At 44.9% G+C, this 21,062-nt stretch overlaps 1 protein-coding gene across 1 annotated transcript in view; it reads right to left on the bottom strand.

Annotated features, from left to right (window-relative positions):
* Positions 1-21,062, bottom strand: part of PITPNM3 (PITPNM family member 3) — a 76,216-nt gene that overhangs the window by 54,385 nt on the left and 769 nt on the right. Inside the window, exon 2 of the mRNA XM_080629971.1 lies at positions 20,904-21,048. The gene's annotated coding sequence lies outside the window, so the exon portion shown is untranslated. The remainder of the gene's footprint in view (positions 1-20,903; positions 21,049-21,062) is intronic.

Below are 21,062 nucleotides of genomic sequence, written 5' to 3'. Positions count from 1 at the left end.
CACCACTGCACAGAACATTACTACAGAAGCAGTAGATGCAATGCTGTTAACCCACATGCTGTCGGTCACAGGTTATCAAGCTCCCGAGTCTTAAGGGAACTATCATCTGCACAGCAAAGGCCTGGAGGTCTTGACACCTGCCTATAGAGGCTTTCACGAAAGCACACAGTAGAGACTTAAGAAAATAAAAGTGGTAGAAATTTAAAAGCACTAAAACATGGGAAGAAACAAATGTAGCAGTACTGAAATTCAGCGCCAGCAATGTAGTGCCGCAAGATGCATCACCCACAGCTAAAACAGCTGTAAGGTGTGTCAGGTCATCTGCTGGAAGTGTCAAGATATTCAAATCTTCTCTTCAAATATATTCACTTTTAAGTTTCACTGGTAATTTATGCTTACAAGTAGTAGTAGAACATGATAAGCTGTTCCTTTCCCTGGTTTGTACTTCTTTAGTGTTGCATGGAGTGGCTTCCAGGAATGTTTCATATGTGAAAGTAAGGCCCTGTCCAAAAGTGGAAACTGCCATTTCCCTCACCCACAGAGCAAATACTGGGACAACAGCTTTATGGTCTTCACCTCAAGCATGGCATGCTGCCCATGGAAAATAGAAGTAAATACAAATTCACTTCCCACCAAGGAAAAGAATTCCAGTGGTTGCACTAACGCTTTCAACTTGAATACAAAGGACCCCTCCCTAACCAACACCATTCTAGTATTACTTAGTCTGGATTAAATATCTCCTGATGAATAACATAGAGTTGTACGAATTTCTGACTGAAGGAGAGCCTAAAAGGCCTTGCAGAGATGGTTGGTTTTTTCCCAGAATAGAAAGCTTTCTGTTTCTGCCACTAGCGGCAGGCAGGCAGGGAAGGAGGGAGGCAGGCAGGAGGGCGGGCAGCAGGCAGGCAGCAGGCAGCGAGGGAGTGGGAACGCCGTATACATAGAAAATTCTAAAGACTTCACAAGTACTCTGAAGAAAACAGCAGCTCCCTGGAGAACAGCTGTCACTGGCTGGGCTGGAAATCAGTAAACGGCCTGGCCCCACAAGGAAAGCTCATGCTTCCAGTGACCTTGGGGTTCGATGCAGAATGTGAATAGAGAGCAGGGAAAAGTGTCACAAATTTTCAGGCATAAATTCTGGCTACGAGAAAAGCCCTGGGAGCATCTGGTTTTTTATATTGCACTAGGAATGTTTCTAGATTTAGAAGCAGCTTAAACATAGCCACAGTCAGCAGCACAAGTGTGCATAAGATCACTGCAGCGGTTCTTCACATCTACATTTATTTGCTGGCTGTGCTGCATTGCATCACCCTAATATATCCATCTTACTGAGTCTGCTTCCTTCTGTGCCAACAGATTAGCATTAGCCACCTTAACAGGACTCTATTAATACTTCCTGATTGCATTAGACACCGGCATTGCCTGGACTCACTGATTTGATTTACAGTGTCAACTGATGCATATTTTATTGTATTATTTTGTTTCATAGAACAAAAAAGACCAGCCCTGCTTCAAAATACAGGCTACTAACACTCGATGCTTCTATGTCCCCAAACTTTCTCTTTGCCAGATTTGTTGACTGATTCTTACAGCCAGATTTCAGCGATTTGTTTGTAAGCAAGACAGCAACTTACATCTGATTTCAGTTGTTCCAAATCACAGTTTCTAAAAAAATGGAAAACCATATAGAAGTGCAACGCCTTTAACAAAAACTCTAACTACATCATTAATTTGCCACTCCGTAGTTGAACCAGAAGCACATGTAGTAGTTCCCACAGGCTGCTGAAGCAGACAGAATGACAGTAGGATACAAGGGTAACATTTCCAAGTGGCAAAGCAGGTTGCTACACTCACCTGTTACAGAAAGAGCTGAGTAGGGGCTTGCCCTGAGTGCACAGCCACAATAACTGCAGGCGGAGAAGACTAAAGCAAAGCCATCTTGTTGCTCCATGCACAGAAGCTGAATTCTCTAGCTAGGCTAGCACTAATTGTAATTTACTGTAATTAAGATTAACTATAATTGATTACAATCAGTGATTTTCTTCTGTAAAAAGAAGTCTTGCTTTTTTCTTCAACAAAACCAGCTGGAATTCCATTGGTACTTCACTGAATCTGTGATCTGGTGACATGAGATAAGGTGATGTGATGTGTGAGTAAAATGAAACATTGAAAAGCACTCTCTTGATTTTCCATGCACTAGATCATTTCACATTTTAATTTTCCTTTGGCTGACATGATTACATATCTGCACGAAGACAACTCTTGCAGGACCTACAGAAAACAATTTCCCACATCATGGATGTAGTAGATGTTTGTTGTGATTCACCAAATCTCACAATATATCCCAACCTCACAGCAGCTGTCATTATATAAATTGCTAACTAAAAGCAAAGTAACTTCTGGATATTGTCGAAAAAAGAATCAGTTAAAGTGAGATCTTTGGATGTATAGTATGCTTATTAGCCAGTTCACCCATGTTAGATATTTATTTCCTTTAGCACCAAGACGTATAAATAAGGGTCACAACTGAAATCTATATCCTGTACAGCAGTAGCTTCCATAAGGGTGAAAGCAAGAGATACAATCTGTTGCATAATTTTGTGATAGGCTGTAAAATAGCTGACTGACCCCACACTTGAATGAGCACCTAAACTCATCTCTGAAGAATGTTCAGCTGCTCTGAGCCTCATTTACCAGGGAAAAAAGAGAAAAAAAGGAAGAGAGAGAAGAAAATTTCTTCCCAGGATATCCAGGATCTTACTTGAGTAAGAAGTGCTACAGAAATAGTTCTACGTGACATTCATACTTCTGTTTGAGGGCAAGTCAGACTGCACTTCTGTAGACGTTATCCAAATTTAGATGCATGGCAAATTTCATCCTTGGTGTTTTGTGATTGTCTGCAGTTCCAGAAAACTGCAGAAGAAATAGTTCCCACTCATGTATCAATCAGCAGCTTGTAATGCCATCCATCCAAAGAAATAAAACCCCACTATAATCATGCAATCTCTGATATGTTCCGCAAACAGACCTAAGGAGCAGAGCAGCCACGGAAAATGCCAATCCCACTTTCACACACACACAACAGCAGAGCTCATTTTCTCATACTTGCATAAGCAAATCATCTTGCTGAAATCAACAGTAGTTGAAAAGTGTATAAAAGAGAAGAATCAGATCTAGTTTGTCCTGGTTGGGAGGCAGAAACCCAAAACTGGCAATGATATAACAATTAAGCAATGGATGGTCACACTTCATTCCACGTTATCTTAGGGTGTTTCTAAAAAGGGAGGGAGGGGGAAAACAAGCAAACAAAAACCAAGAGGAACTAAAGTGACCTTACAGGTCTGTAGCTAACATTGTCAGAACTAAGGAAATGGAAGCAGAAAACCAGACAAGAAGTGAAAGTAAGGCCTAACGGATTCTGAAAAGCACTTCCACTGAAAATCGAATAGCTAATGATGCTATTCCTGACTTTAATTTAACCACTTTCCTATAGAATTTTGAAAGGTCTAGTGTCTAAAACTCATTCATCCACAAGCATCCTAAGACAGAATGGTTCGCCACTGTCACTCAATAATTCCACACACTCTGCTACCAGCACCAAAAATGCTGTTTCAGTATTACTTATTATGCAAAGATCTTATTTAAAATGCCTATCAAGTCAGGAGAAAGAAAACGCATATACTTGTTGCATTCCAGTTACTAACATTACCTCTGACTTGGAATAAAATGATACTGTACACGGTAGGCCCAGATCTTTGGGTGTAATAGATGTGGAGATGGAATGTGTGCAGAGCACAGTAATACCTTCTGTAAAACAGGAGGTTTGCCTGCAGAAATGATGTCCTCTAGTGGACAGCACTCTTTGCCAAGGCACAGGCCTCTGCCATTGGTCTAATGAGTTGAAAACTCATTTTACAAGTGCACCTGGAAGTAAACCTAGCCCTGCTGTGAAACCACAGCCATGCTGCCTTTCTTCACTGGTTCTGCCTTCTCCTCAGCTTGAATCAGCTTTTACATACTGCTGCTGGAAAAGTAAACCATTACTTGATTCATCACTGCTTATGGCAGAACTTCACCAGCAGGACCAGCACAAACACTTCAGGAATGAAAGAGCAATGATTTTATACCTGAAGTGTATTAGTGAGAGAGCAGAGTAGAACAGTAGGCACAGTCCAGAAGCTTCAGTTTCAGAATCACTCCAGCATCTCCTAAAGGCCACCTTCTCCTTGACAATGCACAAATCAATGGTTAGGTTGTTAAGCAGAGGACAAATCGAAAGAAATCAGGCTGATCCAAATGCCCCTACCAGCCCGTCATGTGCACTGGCAGTATCACCAATGTAGCAGACTAATCCAACAGACCATCCAGGCTCAGGTGTGCTTGTACCAGACCTTCCAAGAAGATGCATTCAAGCAGCCTGGGGTAAGAACAGAAGCTTTCATTGGATTCACTTACAGCCATGAGCTTTCCTCTAAAACTAATTCAATACAATTCATGTTCCTGTCACAATACTACAGATTTCAAGCTTTGCAGCATCCCCAGCAATTTGCTACATCTTTTGCCTGGTAATAATTACAATTTGCCAATCAAGCCTAGACATAAGCAGATGCCACAGACAGGCAACCAACCATAAAAAAAGCACTCCTGAATACTACTACCACACCAACATAGTTAGCTGAGACAAAATAGCACACAGTGTTCTCATAACTACTGAAAACACAGTCTTTTATATAACAAAGTATTGAAGACTGAATCTCCATAAAAAACTAAGCAAAACCAGACTGTTACACAATTAAAACATTTCTACTTGTTAAAACTGTGGCGATTTTGAATTCAGGGACAGTTTTCCATACAAAAGTAAAAAGCACAAGTCATTTTTCCACTTGAAAGAGACACTGGGCAGAAGGAATGACCTTTGCTACTGCCACTCACTGGTGTTGCATAATACTTCTGGTTCTGCAGGTTCCTGATGCTTCCTGCCTACCCATTAAGTGATTTAACTGAGCTATCCACAGAGTGTTACCTAGTGACTATGCAGCTAAGACTTACTGTAGGCTAAAATTACCCACTGTTATTTTCTATTTATGTTTTATTTCTTCTTTAGCAATCGTAAACCAGAAAATGTACTTTAAAAAGATGTGAATTTAACTACTGGAGGCACTCCTCAGGCTCAGGAGCTCAGGCAAAACAGAGGGAGATGCTGACCCTCCCTCCGATTATTCCAAAGTGAAAACTAGGCCCCCAGGGCAGGGGTGGCTGGCAGAGAGGCAGAGGGGTACAGGAGGCCAAGGGGGAGAGTGCACAACGCCAGAGGAAGATGGGGAGCCACAGAAGGGAAGGAGAGGGGGAGATGAAGTTAAGAGTGGCAGGTTGAGGGGGACGAGAACAGGAAACCAGAGAGGGGAGGCAAATCAAGGAGTGGGAGGCCAGCGGAAGGGGGGAGGCATCTAACCAGCCTAGCTGGTAGCTGCTTATAAGGGATGTGATCCTATTTCATTCTTCCCACCAGGGAGGGCAGTCACCTGCAGCTGAGCCTGTAAAGACTGTAAAAGCAACAAAAATCAAACTTTCTACAAATTTCAGATAACAAAGAGTTTTCCATCTGTTTGGCTCCCAGAACAAAACTGCAAAAAATCTGGGGCAGCTCGGGAGCTGGCATGGGAAAGAGGTGGAAACGCGCAAAATTTTTCTTATTGTTAGCAGCAAGCCATCAGATCATCAAACCATACCTTCCATTCATGAACCTGCAGTACTCCAAGTACAGGGTGAGTCCTGCCCTGCTGAAATCTCTGTATGCTTGCAGTCTTGTGAATCACAGACTTGGAAGCACTGCTAGCACTTCAGAAAGAGAAGAGGAAGAATTAAAAGGTACAGAAACGCACAAAAGGGACTTTGAGGACAATCACCAGGACAAAGTTCTTGGTACTTATCCTTAAGTAGCAAGTACTTAAGAACAAGATGAAATGCAAAAAGTCAGGAGGTCTCATCTTAAAGGTCTTTTCCAATCTAAACAATTTTATGATTCTAAATGAGAGAAAAGGAGAAGAAAGGTAATCCTGAAAGTGCAATAAAGCAAGAAGGGTCCTGAAATGAACAAAGTCACCAGGTTTATTACAGAAGCTGCAACCCAGGGAAGAGATGTTACAATACTCCCTGAGAGCAGTCCTGGACTGACAGAGGCAGCATATGAAGACCGGATTTCTAAGAGGTAGGAAAAAGGTTGACAGGTACAAAGGAAAAACTGAAAGGTGAAGGGAAGCATTTAGGGAAGAATAAAGTGGTCAGTTTTGGAAAGAAAGCAGCTTGGGCCAGGAAGGGATGAGGAGAAGCAGCTTGAAGGCAGTCAGCAAGATTGAGCGGATACCAGGAAAGGGTCAGGAGCTTCCTTTATTCTTATTGTAGTTGCATCAGTCCCTAAATAAAATTCAAAAGGAGAGCAAAGAGCACAGCTGACAAAGCCAGAGACATAGTTAAAGGCAGAACAAAGTACACACAAAATGCAGACTCTTGTCAAGACAGTCAAGTGAAAGAGCTACCTGAAGGAACAGTCCAGATACCACTGTAGTCAGAAGTACCCAATATAACCAACTCCTTTCTCCCATTCCTCACACAGTGTCTTTCCTCTCACAGCAATTCAGCAGTGACAAGCCCCTGATTACCTACTCTGTATATCCTTCAACTGGCAGTTCTGCAGCAGATGGTAAGGACAGGCATATATTTGCTAGTGAATATAGGTAACAAATCAAGTAACAAAGTCATGCAGGCCTTTAAGCCCCTATTTTAAGGTACCAGCAACATTTGCAATTTTGCCCTTTATGGGATTACTGGCAAGATGGATGGAGAGAACAGCAAGGCTGTCCAGGCTCTAAATCCTAGATCAAGCTTTCCTGTAAATGTGGTACATCTCTTAGAGCTGTTTTTTGAAGCTTCAAATGCCAGCTTCCCCAAGGCAGAAATTAACTTCACCCCCTTCTCAGCAGTTTCATCACCTCCTCCAAACTAACTCCCCAAACCAGATATGAATATTCTCTAACCTTTTCCTGCAATGCCTGTAGGTGGACTGCCTGCATCACATCTGAAAGACTACTTTCACAGTGCAGAGATTTTGGCTTTCTGAGGAGGATCTGGCATTTTTGAGTCACTGCTGTCTGTTAAAAAATGAAGTGGGAGATAAAGATCAGGTACCACACCACCCCCACAGACATGTCAGGTAGTGATTTGCAGTTGCTGCTATGTGGTTTTGCAGTATACAATCCTGCAAATGTCCAAGTATTTCTGTGCAGGGACCATTCCAAGCCTTAAGATCTGGAGGTCACTAGGTGGGATCTGGTTACTGAAACAAGTCGACTGCCTCTGAAAATGACACATGTACCTTTACAAGCACATGTCATTGTCCAGTGATTAGGCAGCATGTTTCATGGCTCCTAGAATTATCATGTTTCTTTGCATTTGTGATAAGGTTACAGCCCTGGCAAGGGCTACAAGGCAGGGTATATACAAGCAAAACAGCCACATTTCTTTATTTGCGCATATTCCAGCTCACATTGATAAACTCACCTGCCTCAATTTATAAAAGCAGACACTTCTCCTGCTCCTAACCCTGACACGCTCTGCTGGAGCAACTTTTTGAATGGTCAAGTTATGCTTTTATTTACAGTAAGTAGTAGGGACATCATAAAGATGGCATCAAAAGTTGTATTTTGTCTACTGAAGTGAATGGAATCACATTCAAGAGAAGTACCATCCTTTAAAATTCCTGTGCAAGTTGGGTTTGAACAAGCAAACAATGTACGCAGATTACATTACTCACATACTACTGACAATGAAAGCAATACTGCCTTATTTTCCTATCAAAGTTAAAAGGACTGCAAGCTAAGGCCAAATAAAAAACAATGAGACTTTTTCTCCATTTATTTCTTCACCTTCCAAAAGATGAAGAACAACTGTTTAGTTCAATACTGTGTTTGCATCTTCTGAAATGATAGATACTCTCATGTTCCCGAGCGCTACATCTCTGGGCTGCCACCAATCCATGCCTATTTTGGGGGAAAAAAATAAAAGAATAAACACTGCTAAGCAGACTTTGGGTTTAGCCCCAATGTTACCATGCTGCTGTAAATCTGTGCCAAGAAGTGACACCAAACTCCAGGCAAGTTTCACATACAGACCCACAGGCACTCAGTCACTGCACAGTTAGGCCTTCGCCTTCAAAGGTAAAGGGCTCTGCGTGCAACCTAGAAGAAAACCATTTCTGCAACAGCAAGAGGTTCCCGGACAGTTCTGCTCGCTGCGCTCAGCGTTCGTGCACACAGAGCGCTGCCCCCGGGGCCGGCCGCTGCCCAGATACAGCCCCAAGCCCTCTGGCCTCCGAACTGCCCCGGCTCTGCAGGAAGCACGAGCTGAAACACGTGAACCCGCACGGCGCAGGAGGGGCTTCACCCTCAGGACGCGTTGCCCAACAAACACACCTTTGCTATCTTACGAGCAGCGCTTGGCTCCGCCGCCCCAGGCCGTTTCTCCTGAGGAGGCGGCAGCGAGCATCGGCTCCACAAGGCGGCAGCCGCAGAGCTCCTTCAGAGCCGGGAGACCCTTCCCTTCCCGGCACCGCGGAGAGCGGGCAGGAGGCCGGAGAGCAGCGACAGGCGCGGACGCGCGCGGTGCCCCCGCAGCGCCGCACGGCCCCGGCCAACGCGGGCGCCCGCGGCAGAGCGGCCCCGCTGGTTGACAGCGGGGCGGGAGCCGCGCCCGCAAGAGCCCGCGTTCGCCGTTCCCTCAGGACGGCGGCGGGGCCCGCGCGCGAGGCCGCCTGCGCGGCGGGAGCCTCACCTCTGCGCGCGGGGCGACGCGCGCTCCCCCCGGGGCTGCCGCGCGTTCGGCGCTCACCTGGGCGCGGCGCTTTCGCCATTGTCGGGGCTGTCCGCTCGCAGCCGCGCCGCCGGCAGCCGCGTCAGGTGCTCGCCCGCGGAGCCCTCCCGGCGCGGCGGTGCCCCGCGCTCCGCCGCCCCATCTGCTCCCGGCGGAGGCCCCGCGCCGCCCACTCGCCTGCGGCGCTGGAAGACGCGACCGGGAGACGACGCCGCCGCGCCGCTCGGTCCCGCCGCGCAGCCCTCCCGCCGCGGCGCAGCCGCCGTCGTTAAAGGCGCAGCGAGCGGCTCCGCGGAGAGCGGGGGCCGACCCGACCCGGTGCGGGCAGGTGGCTGCTCGTAAACCGGCCTGGAGCGAGCGGCCCCGGTTCGGGTCGTCCCGCAGGGTTTACCTCGCTCCCCTCAGCGGCCGGCATCCGCGCCGGCACATTTACACCGTGCAGCAATGGCGCACCTCAAGAGATCTCCCAAGCTACTGTATTTATATAATGTGGCTTGAACTTCGGTCAGGAGACACTACTACTGTATGTATCAGTTTTGAGAGGCACTGCTTTTTGCTGCCCATTCAGCTATCTGTTCCCTGCTCTCCTTTGCTCAGAGAAAGCAGACCCTGAATAACATGCAAGAGCAACCTTTGCCTTTAATCAAAGTTATATTAGTGTCTCTCTGAAAACACGCTTTAAAATCAGATTCTGGTTTCAAGAACCCTTGAAAGAAGGTTGGATTAGCATTTGATACCAGTTTAATAGGATTGGTTTGTAATTTGAAAATGAACTGGTGCCCCATCTATTGTTCAACAGGTTTTTAAGGATATCATATCAACAAACTGTACTGGAATAATACACTTTACAAAGCAGCTTTTTCATTTTCACTGCTCCAGACCCTATCATCTAGGAGTCAGTGCAGATGTGCTGCCTCCCACTCCCAGCTTTGTCCTCCCCTAAGGAGGCAGTAAAAACTTAGACCTTTGCACAAGAGCTCTGGCTGTAAAAAAGCACAAGCTCTGTTGCTGTCCATACACACCACCACGATTATTCCAAAATGTATTCATCCTTAATGATTCTTTTGCACTGGGCTAGATGCAGTGACTGTCTCTTGGCAGGGCTGCCCGAGCAGGCAGTTAATGGCAGCCTCTGAAGGCAGCATGAACCACCTCCCTCCCAGGGAAGAGATTCATTTACATTGACTTGAATACTGAAAGCAGAGAACTACCAGCCCTTGACAACATAAACCTCCACGAGTTTCTTTCTCCTAAAGACTTGAGAAAGATTCAGTAATTGCACCTAAATTCTTTTGTTACATAAAGGCACATAGGTTTTGGGTTCCATTTTTCTTCTCATGCATTACACAGGAGTTGTAGAACTGCTACAAGGGTAACATCCAAATGACAATGTAAGAAAAATACAGTATGCCAGGCAATGGCCTGAGCTCAAATGCCTTTCAATATATTTATACATCCAAGTACCTGTTGGGAAAAGAATCTAATTCCAAACACATTTACTCTTAATTCTGTACACCTGGTTTCCTGGTGACCCAAGTTGTCCCCCTTATAATAGAGCAGAGAAACTCCTCTCAAGACAAAGCCTCTGTCAAAGGATGCTCCCCATCATTACAAGGTTTTCTGGTGAAGATGTCTAATTATAGAAATGACACTTCATACAAAATGTGTTTTGCATGCTAATTCTTGCAGAAAAAACATCAATGCAGTAGACAGTGCCATGTGTTGGAGGCAATGCAGAGACCCCTGAGGATGGGCACTCAGAGAAGAATGCTACCAACTGACACTACTGCCCCCCGAAAACATTTGCCTACCTAATGATCCACCCCTGCTCAAACCGGGCAGGGAAAGCTGCTCCAGCTGTACACTTCAGATCCTAGGTGGTAAAGCTGAAAGTTGGTTGTTTGCTATTTCCAGGACCGAATTCAAGCCTGGCTTCTATAGAGGTGTGCCTGCTGACACTAGGTTCAATCTGGTTTAAGCAGCCTTGGGAAACAAACCAGGAAACTGCTGAGGAAATGGGAAATCTGTCTTATAGAGCCAACGTTGTTTGTCCATAGTCAGAAGATAATTGCTTATTTCAAGAAAGGGTGATGCTCAATGCAGTTCCATTAGCAAGTATGGGACTTCAGTGATACAACAATGAGGGACTTGGGGAAAGCAGCTGATGAGGAGGGTGCAGTGAAGGTCAGGAGAACCCTTTAAGCTCAGTTCCTATATCCTCCTTGAAGTCATCACAGAATGCGAGAAGCAGCCCTAAGGAGCAGACACCACATTGAATCAGAGAAAACAGCAGGCAGTAGAGCAGCTCACAGCCAAGTGTTCCACGTCAGCCACCCACAAGAAATGGGTTGCACTGTGCTGTTTTACTTGGAAGGACTGAGAAATTCTCCAGCATCAGATACACCTGCTTTGTGGCTGCTCATGCCAGTGAAAGAGCCAAGGAAGCTGTCCAGGATCCAAGAACAAGCCTTGAGATGGCAACTCTTGGAACGTCATCTCAAATAGTTTAAGAGGCCTCTCCACACTGTTTACATGTTACCCACAGCCAAAATAAAAAAGAAGCAGGGTATGTTAGAGCTCAGCACTTTAGAGGAGAGCAGCATTCTGCCAAAAACCAAAGGGAACAAAATCATAATCGGAGGCATAACAGAAGATAGCAATGGATGGGCAACAGGTCCAACAGAGACTTTATGGTATTCCCAGGTACAGCAAATTTTCTAACCATGTACATGGCTTGGTGAGGAGGCTGTGATGTTGCCAGGTTGCTCCTAGCTCTGGTTAATCCCAGATATCAGAAAGGCCTCATACAGCCTTTATTACTACAGTTGCACTCACTGACACCAGAAATACTCAGCTTCACAGCTGAAGCTGGATGCGTGGCTGTAAAAGTCCACAATAGACACAAGGCAGGCAGCCAAATGCCTGAGCCTGGAATGAAAACTTTCCTCACTGTATTGCAGGTTTTGCTCTGCAGAGCAGCAGGGTCTACATGGCCAAGATAGCTGTGGATAGCTGCAGAAGCAAGAGTTGAGGGAGGTGCCATCCTGAACCAGACAGTCCCCTCATCTGTCACTTCACTGGCTCTGAACTGAAAGATACTCTTTCCTCCTGCCTTGAGTCTTCTCAATAGCCAGAGCCTATCCAGTTAAAGGTCTATTAGAGCAGGAGCAGACTTGTACTGATCAGTAATGTCAGAGCTGAGGTCTTAAATGCCGACAAAGAAAAATGGTACTTGCTGGTTTAATTCCAGTGCTCCTCGGTATTGGTAGCTACACAAGGAGGAAGGCACAAGGTATAAAAACAGAAGGAAAAAAAGTTTATAAGAATGAAAATCACAGGATGTAAGCAGGATTAAGAAGTAATTGATATCTAGTATCTGGTACCACACTGCAGAATCACTAAGCAAGATTGCCTGTTTTGTCTGTGTTTTAATAAAAGGGAGAGAGTTGGGAGCACCAAGGCAAACAGCTTCCATCCAGTTACAGATGGGAGACAGAAATACAGCTCACAAAAACCTCCTTGGGTACAAATGAGAGCACATGGAAGATGTGGGAGCTTTCCTGTAGGGTTTGGAGCACATTCAAATAGTCATCTAAGTAACTAAGAGTTTCTGAAATGAAGCAATCCTCCTTGTCCACACTACATAGCACACCATGGGCAGTGACCTGAGCAGTTTTCTCAAGACCAGTTCCAGACATTAAACCCCCCAAGCATTCAGAAAAGCAAAAATTAAAGGAATAGCATGAAATTGAAGCAGCTGTAGACTAAGTCAATGTCTTAATTTAAAAAATGTTAGAATACAGGTTGCATTCGTCAAGATTTCCACTCTCAAAAATTAGGACAGGACAGTGACAAAACACCACAGAGAAAGAAACAAGGAAGCAGCAAGCAAACCTAAAGGTACAGTTGTTACCTAGATTGTTGCAGACACACAGAGAAGCCTAAGTTAATCAGCACCTTCAACTGAAAACAAATGCTAAAACCTGTCATGCCTGTGGACCAGTTTGCTCATGCTATAATATGTCCGATTAGATATTTCATTCTTTCAGTGTGGAATAGCGCAGATTTTCTCCTCTTGGCTCCCCAGTCTAACCCACTATTAAAGAATAACCCAGACTTTCCAAGTTCAATATTATTGATATTCATGGTGCTTTATTGAGCCCTTTCTGATTTCTCCATTAAAAAAAGAAGATGGTGATAAAATTGCAGGGTCTCTCCATTTCAGTGGATAAGAACGCAGCATCTGTTCTTTCAATGTGGAAAGGTCTATCAGTTTCCCAATGTTTCTTTTCATAAAGAGAGTGTGTTTTCCTTAAAACATGGTTACAGTGGCTTGATGCATTGCTAGGAAGCCTCTTCCCAGAGCCTGATTGCTGGTCCATAGCAGAGCAAAATGTTAGGAAAGACCAGCAGGAGGAAGGGCTATGGATAAATGCAATAAAATTCATTGATGATCAGCTTGATCCTAAATCCATCTTTTTTTTTTTTTTTAACTAAATGAAGGACTGCGTTTTAATAAAAACACCCCCCCCAAAAAAAAAAACAAACCAAAACCAACAACACCCCAGGAAAACAACAAACAACTGGATACATTCAGGAGAACAAAAATTAAATGTTAAAGGAGTAATGCGGCAGCACAGCTCTGCGTGCTTTAGACAGTAGGCTATTTTTAGTCATCTGCTTCCTAACTGAAATGCTGAGGAGAGAGGGAGAAACTGTGATACCAAGCTTTTTAAAAGCATTTGTGGAGCATTCCTGTTCTGCAGCACAGCAGCTGTGTGCACAGACATACCCAGCCTCAATTCCACTGGCTTTCTCAGGCACAGGCCAGTCTCAGCGAGAGCAAACTGTTCACCCTGCTGCTGGGAGCGACACTGCAAGTGGTTGAACTCTGCCACAGGTCCACAGCTCCCAGCACCCAGCCAGGCTTGTGGAGAGCTCGCTGTGTGACAGACAAACCAGGATGAACCGTGCTCGCGCTCCAGCCCCACTGTGAGCGAGGTAAGGGAATGCAGCCCAAGGAGTTGGGCAAAGAAGGGTAGATGAAGTTATATCTGCCCTACACAGCAGGATGGAGACATTCACATACAGCCTGCTGTGCATATGCTGGGCAACTCCATGCACATCATTTCCTTCAGTGACACCCACAGCCCTCTTTTTTATCAGTACCATTTAAGAGAAGGCTACGGAACCATCTGTGTAATGCATGGGAGAAACAACATCAAGCATGCAGAAACTATGCTTCCAAGGCTGATATTTTGAAGCTCCTTCATGAGCCTCAAGCTCAGCTAGTCCAGGTCACAGTCAGCCTTTCCTCTTCTGTGACAAAAGGGAGTTTTGACAAATTTTTGACACCGTTCATCCTGGTGAGTTTTCAAAAAACATTACTGGACTGCAGGTATTTTTTCCCCCTGCCTCCTTGCCACAACCCAATTTACATCCCCTTTTGGCACCAGCCAGGTGCATTAAGCAGACATTCATGGTATTCAGATGTTTGAGTAAGATTCAACCCAGCAGCAAGGTTGTTGTGGAGAGACACTTGCCTCTTCCACTTGTTCTGCTTCTGCGTAATTCACTGCCTAAAGAGTCAGTGTTGTACTGCCCACAGGACTAAACATACACAAGGCAAAATAAATCCATTGCGTCTTTCCTCACAGCACTGACACTCACTGATCCAGAGCCTTGCCCTTGCTGGGGCTAGGCAGCAAGCCTCTGCTGGTCTTAGACTTCTTAGCAAAACCCACAAGGTACAAGAGGTCACTAACTTTCACCCCAGCCCTGGGGAATGCTGGCTGTGCCTGCAGGAAAAGTCCAAGCCTGCAACTATTTCCAGGCTGTTTGTCATGTTTTAGAAATGGACTGAAATCTGGATTAGAAGACAAGTTTATTTGGGCTTAGATTTGGAGACAAAACGCACCATCAACAGCTTTGTCACAAAGCAGAAAAGCAAAGTCCCTGGACCTCAAGAGCGTATATTTTAGAGCCTGAACACCACCACTCCACAACCTACCCCTAAAACCCAAGGCTAGCAAGGGCTGTTGGAGAAGCAAAAAATGATGTTTCAGAAAGGGAACAAACGTGCTAGTTGCTGGCTTTTATTTGATTTCTTTGTATTATTCTCTGGGCAGCCTTCATCTTATACAGTTGGTTCTATTTCAGGCAGATTTCAGGACACTTTAAGAGCCAGCTCTAGGAGCTGCCTGTATGGAATTGCCCAGCTTGATCTCCCTGGAGCATCTCAGTTTGGGTCCACTGGAACAGCACTCTTTATGTTTCACTAACACTGTGGACTTCCTGGTCTGTGCCAGCTCAAAAAGTGACAAATTGCTACAGTGAGTTAAAAAAAATAAGAGGAAAAAGAAAGAGAGCCAGCATGTGCATTTTAAGAGGTTTATTAATAACTGACACGGATGGTGCCACCTCCTGCTGATATAATCATTGTTAAGCATGTGCTCCTGAGGTGGTTAGAAACGTACACTGGAAGTCTTGACAACAGAAACAGCTTTTCTTTGCCTTTTAAAGAAGCTTACTTGCTCTATGTCTCCTTCCTGCTCACTCTGTTCTGGCTGGCTGGGTCTTTCCTCAGCCTAAATACTCAGACTGGTTGCAGAGGCAGGAGAGGGAAGCCAGAGGGATGCGGATTGAGGGAGAAAGCAGCAGCAGCCTTACCCTTACCTTAATCCATGCTACTTAGTTTCATATTCAGAACAAGCTTCTTTTCCCAATTAAAAGACAACAGCCAATTGTGTAGGGCATAACCTTTCATTTGAATTTCAGCCACATTTACAAACCTCAGAGACAAACGCAGTTTCCAGTGAAAACACCTTGATGGTGAACTAGCTTTTTACAATATGAAGGCTAGGTTCTTTGCAGTTGCCCCAAACAGAAGGCCAAATCCTGACAATTGCTGAGCACTAAGTGCAAACTGAAATTCCAGGAGCTTGTCCGTACCAAGAATTCATTGGAACAACTGAAGACCACCTCCCCAGAAATGAACCCTCCTAACACTGCTACTCTGATGTGTGATTCACAGAAGGAAAGGAATAGCCAAACACGAAAGATTAAACCAGTTCAATAAATAAATAAATGAGACTCAGATTTCCGTCAGAGGTCAAAGCCTGCAGAAATCTGGGATTGCTGCATTTCTATCAGGCAGATGCAAGTGAGACCTCTTAAGCTTTTGTTCTGCTCATTACAAGGCTGAGCAAAACTTCCCGGAGGACACAGAGGGTGGCAGCAGAAAAAAATTGCAATTTATTATTTTTTTTAAATCAGCATTTTCTGCCCCTGAGTTCAGCAGCACTGGCGGTTCTTTTGCTTTGCATTTGGTTTGATCAAGATAATTTCACTCTCTACCACTTGCTCAGGGACAAATGCATTACAGAATAAGAATTTAGACAGCTGTAACCAAGTGATAACCAATTAGCACTGCTTCCATTTCGAAGAGAGTAAACTCCAAAGGCATCTTGCATAGCCTGAGGTACATCTTTTCTATCAAAATAAATTAAGATCTAATGAACAACAATACAAAAATGAAATGGGCCTAACAGAGTTAAGGCACGTTACCAGAAACAGCCAGTTTCCCTTTCAGCTGTTAGCAGAGAGGACAGACTAAGGAGACACTGGTTTTCCTTGTCAAGCCCACTACGATTTCCAACCCCCTCCTTTTTCATCATCTGTTTTTACATTATCTGCCTACAGAGACAGGCTTTGTGGTACGTCAGGTATGAACAGCCCAGATGTGCCCCGAGAACGAGCTGAGCAGAACACAACAGTCCATTCAGGTACCCTCATGGGGTTCACTGTACAAAGAGCAGCTGGTGCCGGACCAGCACTGCCAAGTTGCTGATGGCCTCAGAGCAGTCTTCAGCTGGGCCAGACCAGCTTTATGCTGTCAGCCCACAGACCTGCTAAGCCCAAAACTACCACTGCTGCAGCACAGAGTGCAGGGCACGGGGCTGACACGGTTCCTTCTGGCCTCAGCACCTTGAAACACCAGCCAAAAAATAGCAGTGCTCCACAGATGTAGTTTGATTTCCAGTACACACAGCCTGCAGAGAGGCTCTGTGCAGCTACGAATCCCACATTGACCCCTGCTGAAGAACTTTTACAACTACAGGGATAATGTAGGGTAGAATGGGGAATGGACAGACATTTTACTCACAAAATTATCTAAGTTACAGACTTTCCTGGCCTCCAAGCCTATTAAACCTTACTGTTTCCTCAACTCTGACACATGTACAAACAGGAAGCCAAAACCTTTCCAAAAAGAGGAAACAATAAAGGAATTCTAATCAGCTAACACAGAAAAATCTTTATAGGACACCCTCTCTCCTTCCCCCTCTCCCCACTTTTAAGTCTTCCACAATTAATAAGCCCACCTTACATCACACAGTGACCAGGCTGAGATTAAACAAGGGGCTTAGCAGGCTAGAGCATCCCTCAAGCTTTCAGTCCTGCAGGTTTATTCCTTCACAACAGGGTGCTGTTATACACTGATCCAGCCCTTTCAGATCAGGGCTGCATTCACTCCCAGCCAAGCAGGCTGGCACAAGGTCAGGTTTATGTAATGGGGTTACAAGAAACAGCATTGAAACAGATCCTTAAGGGAACTAGATCAAGACATCAATGACATCCAGTCCCTATTGATTTTAGTGCAAGCCCAAAGTGCTACCAAGCAGCTTCAAAAATCACCACAGTGAGCCAGGCTCTGGCTCCACAGAGCTTTAGGGTATTAGAGGGTGGAAGATGAATGCTTAATGCATAAGAAAACGTTACAGTTCTCACTGTATACAAAGTACCATTAAAAAAAATTAATCTATGTTATCTAGGTCCTGAGAAAACATTCCTAACAGCTAATTGAGCATGACTTGAGCAATACTCAGACATAATTCATGCTTTCTCTTTACTCCATTCCTCCCACAGTTCTCACACTGTTCTAACAGTCTGGGCCACTGGGTATTCCCCAGAGGAAGTCTACCTACACCAACCTCTAGAGCACTGGCCTGCTCCAGAAATCTGAGCTCAGAGCGAGGACCAGTCTCACTCCTCCAGCTGGTTCCCGGGCAGTTTTCTCAGTCCCAGAAGGAAACACACAAAGTATTCCAGCAATGCCTTCTGCAGAGAGAGGTGGAAACAGCAAGTACATAGCCCCACACAGTCCCAAGCTGCAGTGGTTTCACCCTGGTTACCTGCTCATACAGGCTAGAACCAGTAACAGCAGTCACTGCAGCTGTGGTGAGTCCAACCCAGCTGCCTCCTTTACTCCCACACAGGACTACAAGCTCTTACCTTCTCATGGCTACCATAAGATTGCTTTGTCTTGGCCCCTTGAACCACTAGCCACAGCAGCAGCACCATCACCTGTGGCATGTACCCCACTTTGTAGCGTGACCCTTGTCTCCTGTGAGTGCGCCTTTGGCACAGACTGAAAATACAAATCTCCACTGAGGGAAAATTGGGCAAAAGGAAAGCACTAACTGCAACCTTGGTGCGGTGGGACCATATTCTGTGTTGGTTTTAAAGCTGGAATCTATAGCTAGATTTACAAGCTATATGTGGTATAGTAGGAATTTGATTGAAGGAAAACTCATGTAGCTCATGAATTAGCTCAGTTCAGCAATTTTTACACACATCTGGGCAAATCAGGGAGCTGCTTAAAAGAGCATTTAAAATGAAAGTAAATATATCAAAAATCAGTCCTTAAAAAATACTGCTCAGTCCTTTTACCAACATGTTGCAACCTCTGTTACGCAAAGGACAATGGACAGACACTGACACACAAGCAAAGCACAAGGAAACAGATGATAACTGACCAGTTGGGACCACTGTCCTTCACCCTGCTTCTTTTTAATCAGACCAGACTACCATCTTAAAACATAAAGTGCAATCTAGTACTTCAAACATGCTGTAAGAGAGAATGTGATGTCATCTGAGGAAAAAAACCACCCCAAACTTAATTATTGTGTTCTTCCAGGACATACTTAGAGAAGACATACTGAAGCAGATCTTGTATTTGGCAGATAACTGATGGACACATACATGATGAACAGAGCCCCTTTACTGATGGACACATACATGATGAACAGAGCCCCTTTACTGATGGACACATACATGATGAACAGAGCCCCTTTACTGATGGACACATACATGATGAACAGAGCCCCTTTACTGATGGACACATACATGATGAACAGAGCCCCTTTACTGATGGACACATACATGATGAACAGAGCCCCTTTACTGATGGACACATACATGATGAACAGAGCCCCTTTACTGATGGACACATACATGATGAACAGAGCCCCTTTTCCTGTTGCTGCTGAATCTGTTCTCAAAGAAAAAAACAAAAAATTACAACCGAACCACCAAAACAAAAAAATCCCCATTTATTTTTCCTACAAGGAAAGTAGTCCACAGAGAAGCAGGATGTGCAGAAAGTTTACCTCCAGGAGTAACCCACGGACATAGCAAGCCAAAGAACAGAGTTCAGTTATGCTCTTACATTGACATTAATGGAAGTTGAATTAGGTCCAGCATTAGTAGAAAACAACAGCTCTCCAAAGCACTGGTAGAGCAGCCGCTGTTGCCATAACTACCTCACTCCCAGAAGCACGCGATTTAATTCCTATGGTTAAATATTTACAGGGCAGATTGTATGATTTCAGGAGCTCCAGGAGCAGCTCACAGAATGCAAATCTGTCTTCAAGGTCCTCACAGAGGATTTCTGGAGTCACCCCTCAGCTTCCTGCTTTGTTGCTCCCTGCACACCTGGTTATCCACCAGGAAGGAGGAGCACAGCTGCCTCAGGAGGGAGGAAAAGCCGGGAGCCAAGGGTGCCCATAGCACAGCCTGGGAAAGTGACTGCACCAGCAAGACACAGTCCCATAGCACCTGAGCAAGGCAGGAGGGCGACAGTCACAGGTTGCCCTGACAGTCCACACATCACCAGACCACAAAGCCAGCCAGCTGGAGTTAAGGTCAAGTGAGTCTGGATAAGCAGGGACCAGGGAAGACATGGCTGTACCTGCAGCACAACTTCAGCAAGGACCAGGGATTTGCCTGACTACAAGGGGGACTCTTGGCCACAGGCAGAGGTCCCAGGCAGGCTAGGCAGGGCAGTTAATGCCCGTTGGTGCACCCAGTATATGGCACTGCCCTTGCACCAAACTGATATTCAGCTATCAGCCATCACCTAAGTCACCCTGACCCACTCTGTAAATTTAAATTCTACTATATATGACTGCAGCAATTGGTATTTGCTGGAGTCATCCACATGTCTATAGAACTACTGAATTCTTTCATGCTGTTTTTCCATCATCCTTCTCATAGCTCTGACATTGAAGAAACTTGCATATAAAGAACCAAGACAAAAAAAAAAAAACAAACCAAAAACCAGGCCTGCAAAGATCTTACAATGAAATCTCCAAGAAAATGAGTGCTTCACTACATATACCATTAAAACACTCTCTACATCTGAAACTGCTTCTGGTACTCCGCCATGACTTAGCTTTAAAGTACAGACTGAGGCACACGACACTGCTTTAAGTAAGTGCATGACCAGTTACACAGCTGCGTAGCATGTAGATGCATATTAGTTATGCATTTAACAATTGCAGTGGTATTACGGTTGCACATTTCAGGCCCATATATAGTCTCTGTCAACATACTGTGACAAGAATTGTGCATGTGCATAACGTTTTCCAGCTCAATGCCAGTTTGTCCCTTAGGAAAAATGACATGCAGGCTCACCTTCAGATGAACCCCTACAATTATGAAATTTCTCAGAGTAGAAACTTTGCAATTGTTTAGCTTGCCTGTGCAAATAATGCATTACAAAATCCTTTAGTTAAACTCCTTAGGAAGGACTGAAGAGTGTGAAAGGGATCCTACCTAAAGCCTTCGCTCTCCACACATCTCTGCTCCAAGGCAGCACACAAATGCCACAAAATTCTCATCCAGAATAAAAGTTCACTTTGGCATCAGCAGTCAGAGGATATCATGGTACCATGGGATTTAAGAGGAAGTATGTTTACCTTGACAGATGACCACATTACTTCAAGGCATATGGTTGGTTGTCTGACTCTTTTAATGCTGCCACATACTCCCTTGCATGTTGGGTGCTGACTATTCCAAACAGGTTCAGATGGAAGTTCTCTTAAATTAAAACTATGTTCAAGCCTAAGAAACAAGTG

The sequence above is a fragment of the Psittacula echo genome (genome assembly GCF_963264785.1).
Source record: "Psittacula echo genome assembly, chromosome: 15".
Classification (NCBI taxonomy): Eukaryota; Metazoa; Chordata; class Aves; order Psittaciformes; family Psittacidae; genus Psittacula; species Psittacula echo.
Note: the sequence above shows the minus strand (reverse complement) of the source record. Positions and strands in the feature narration are given on the sequence as shown.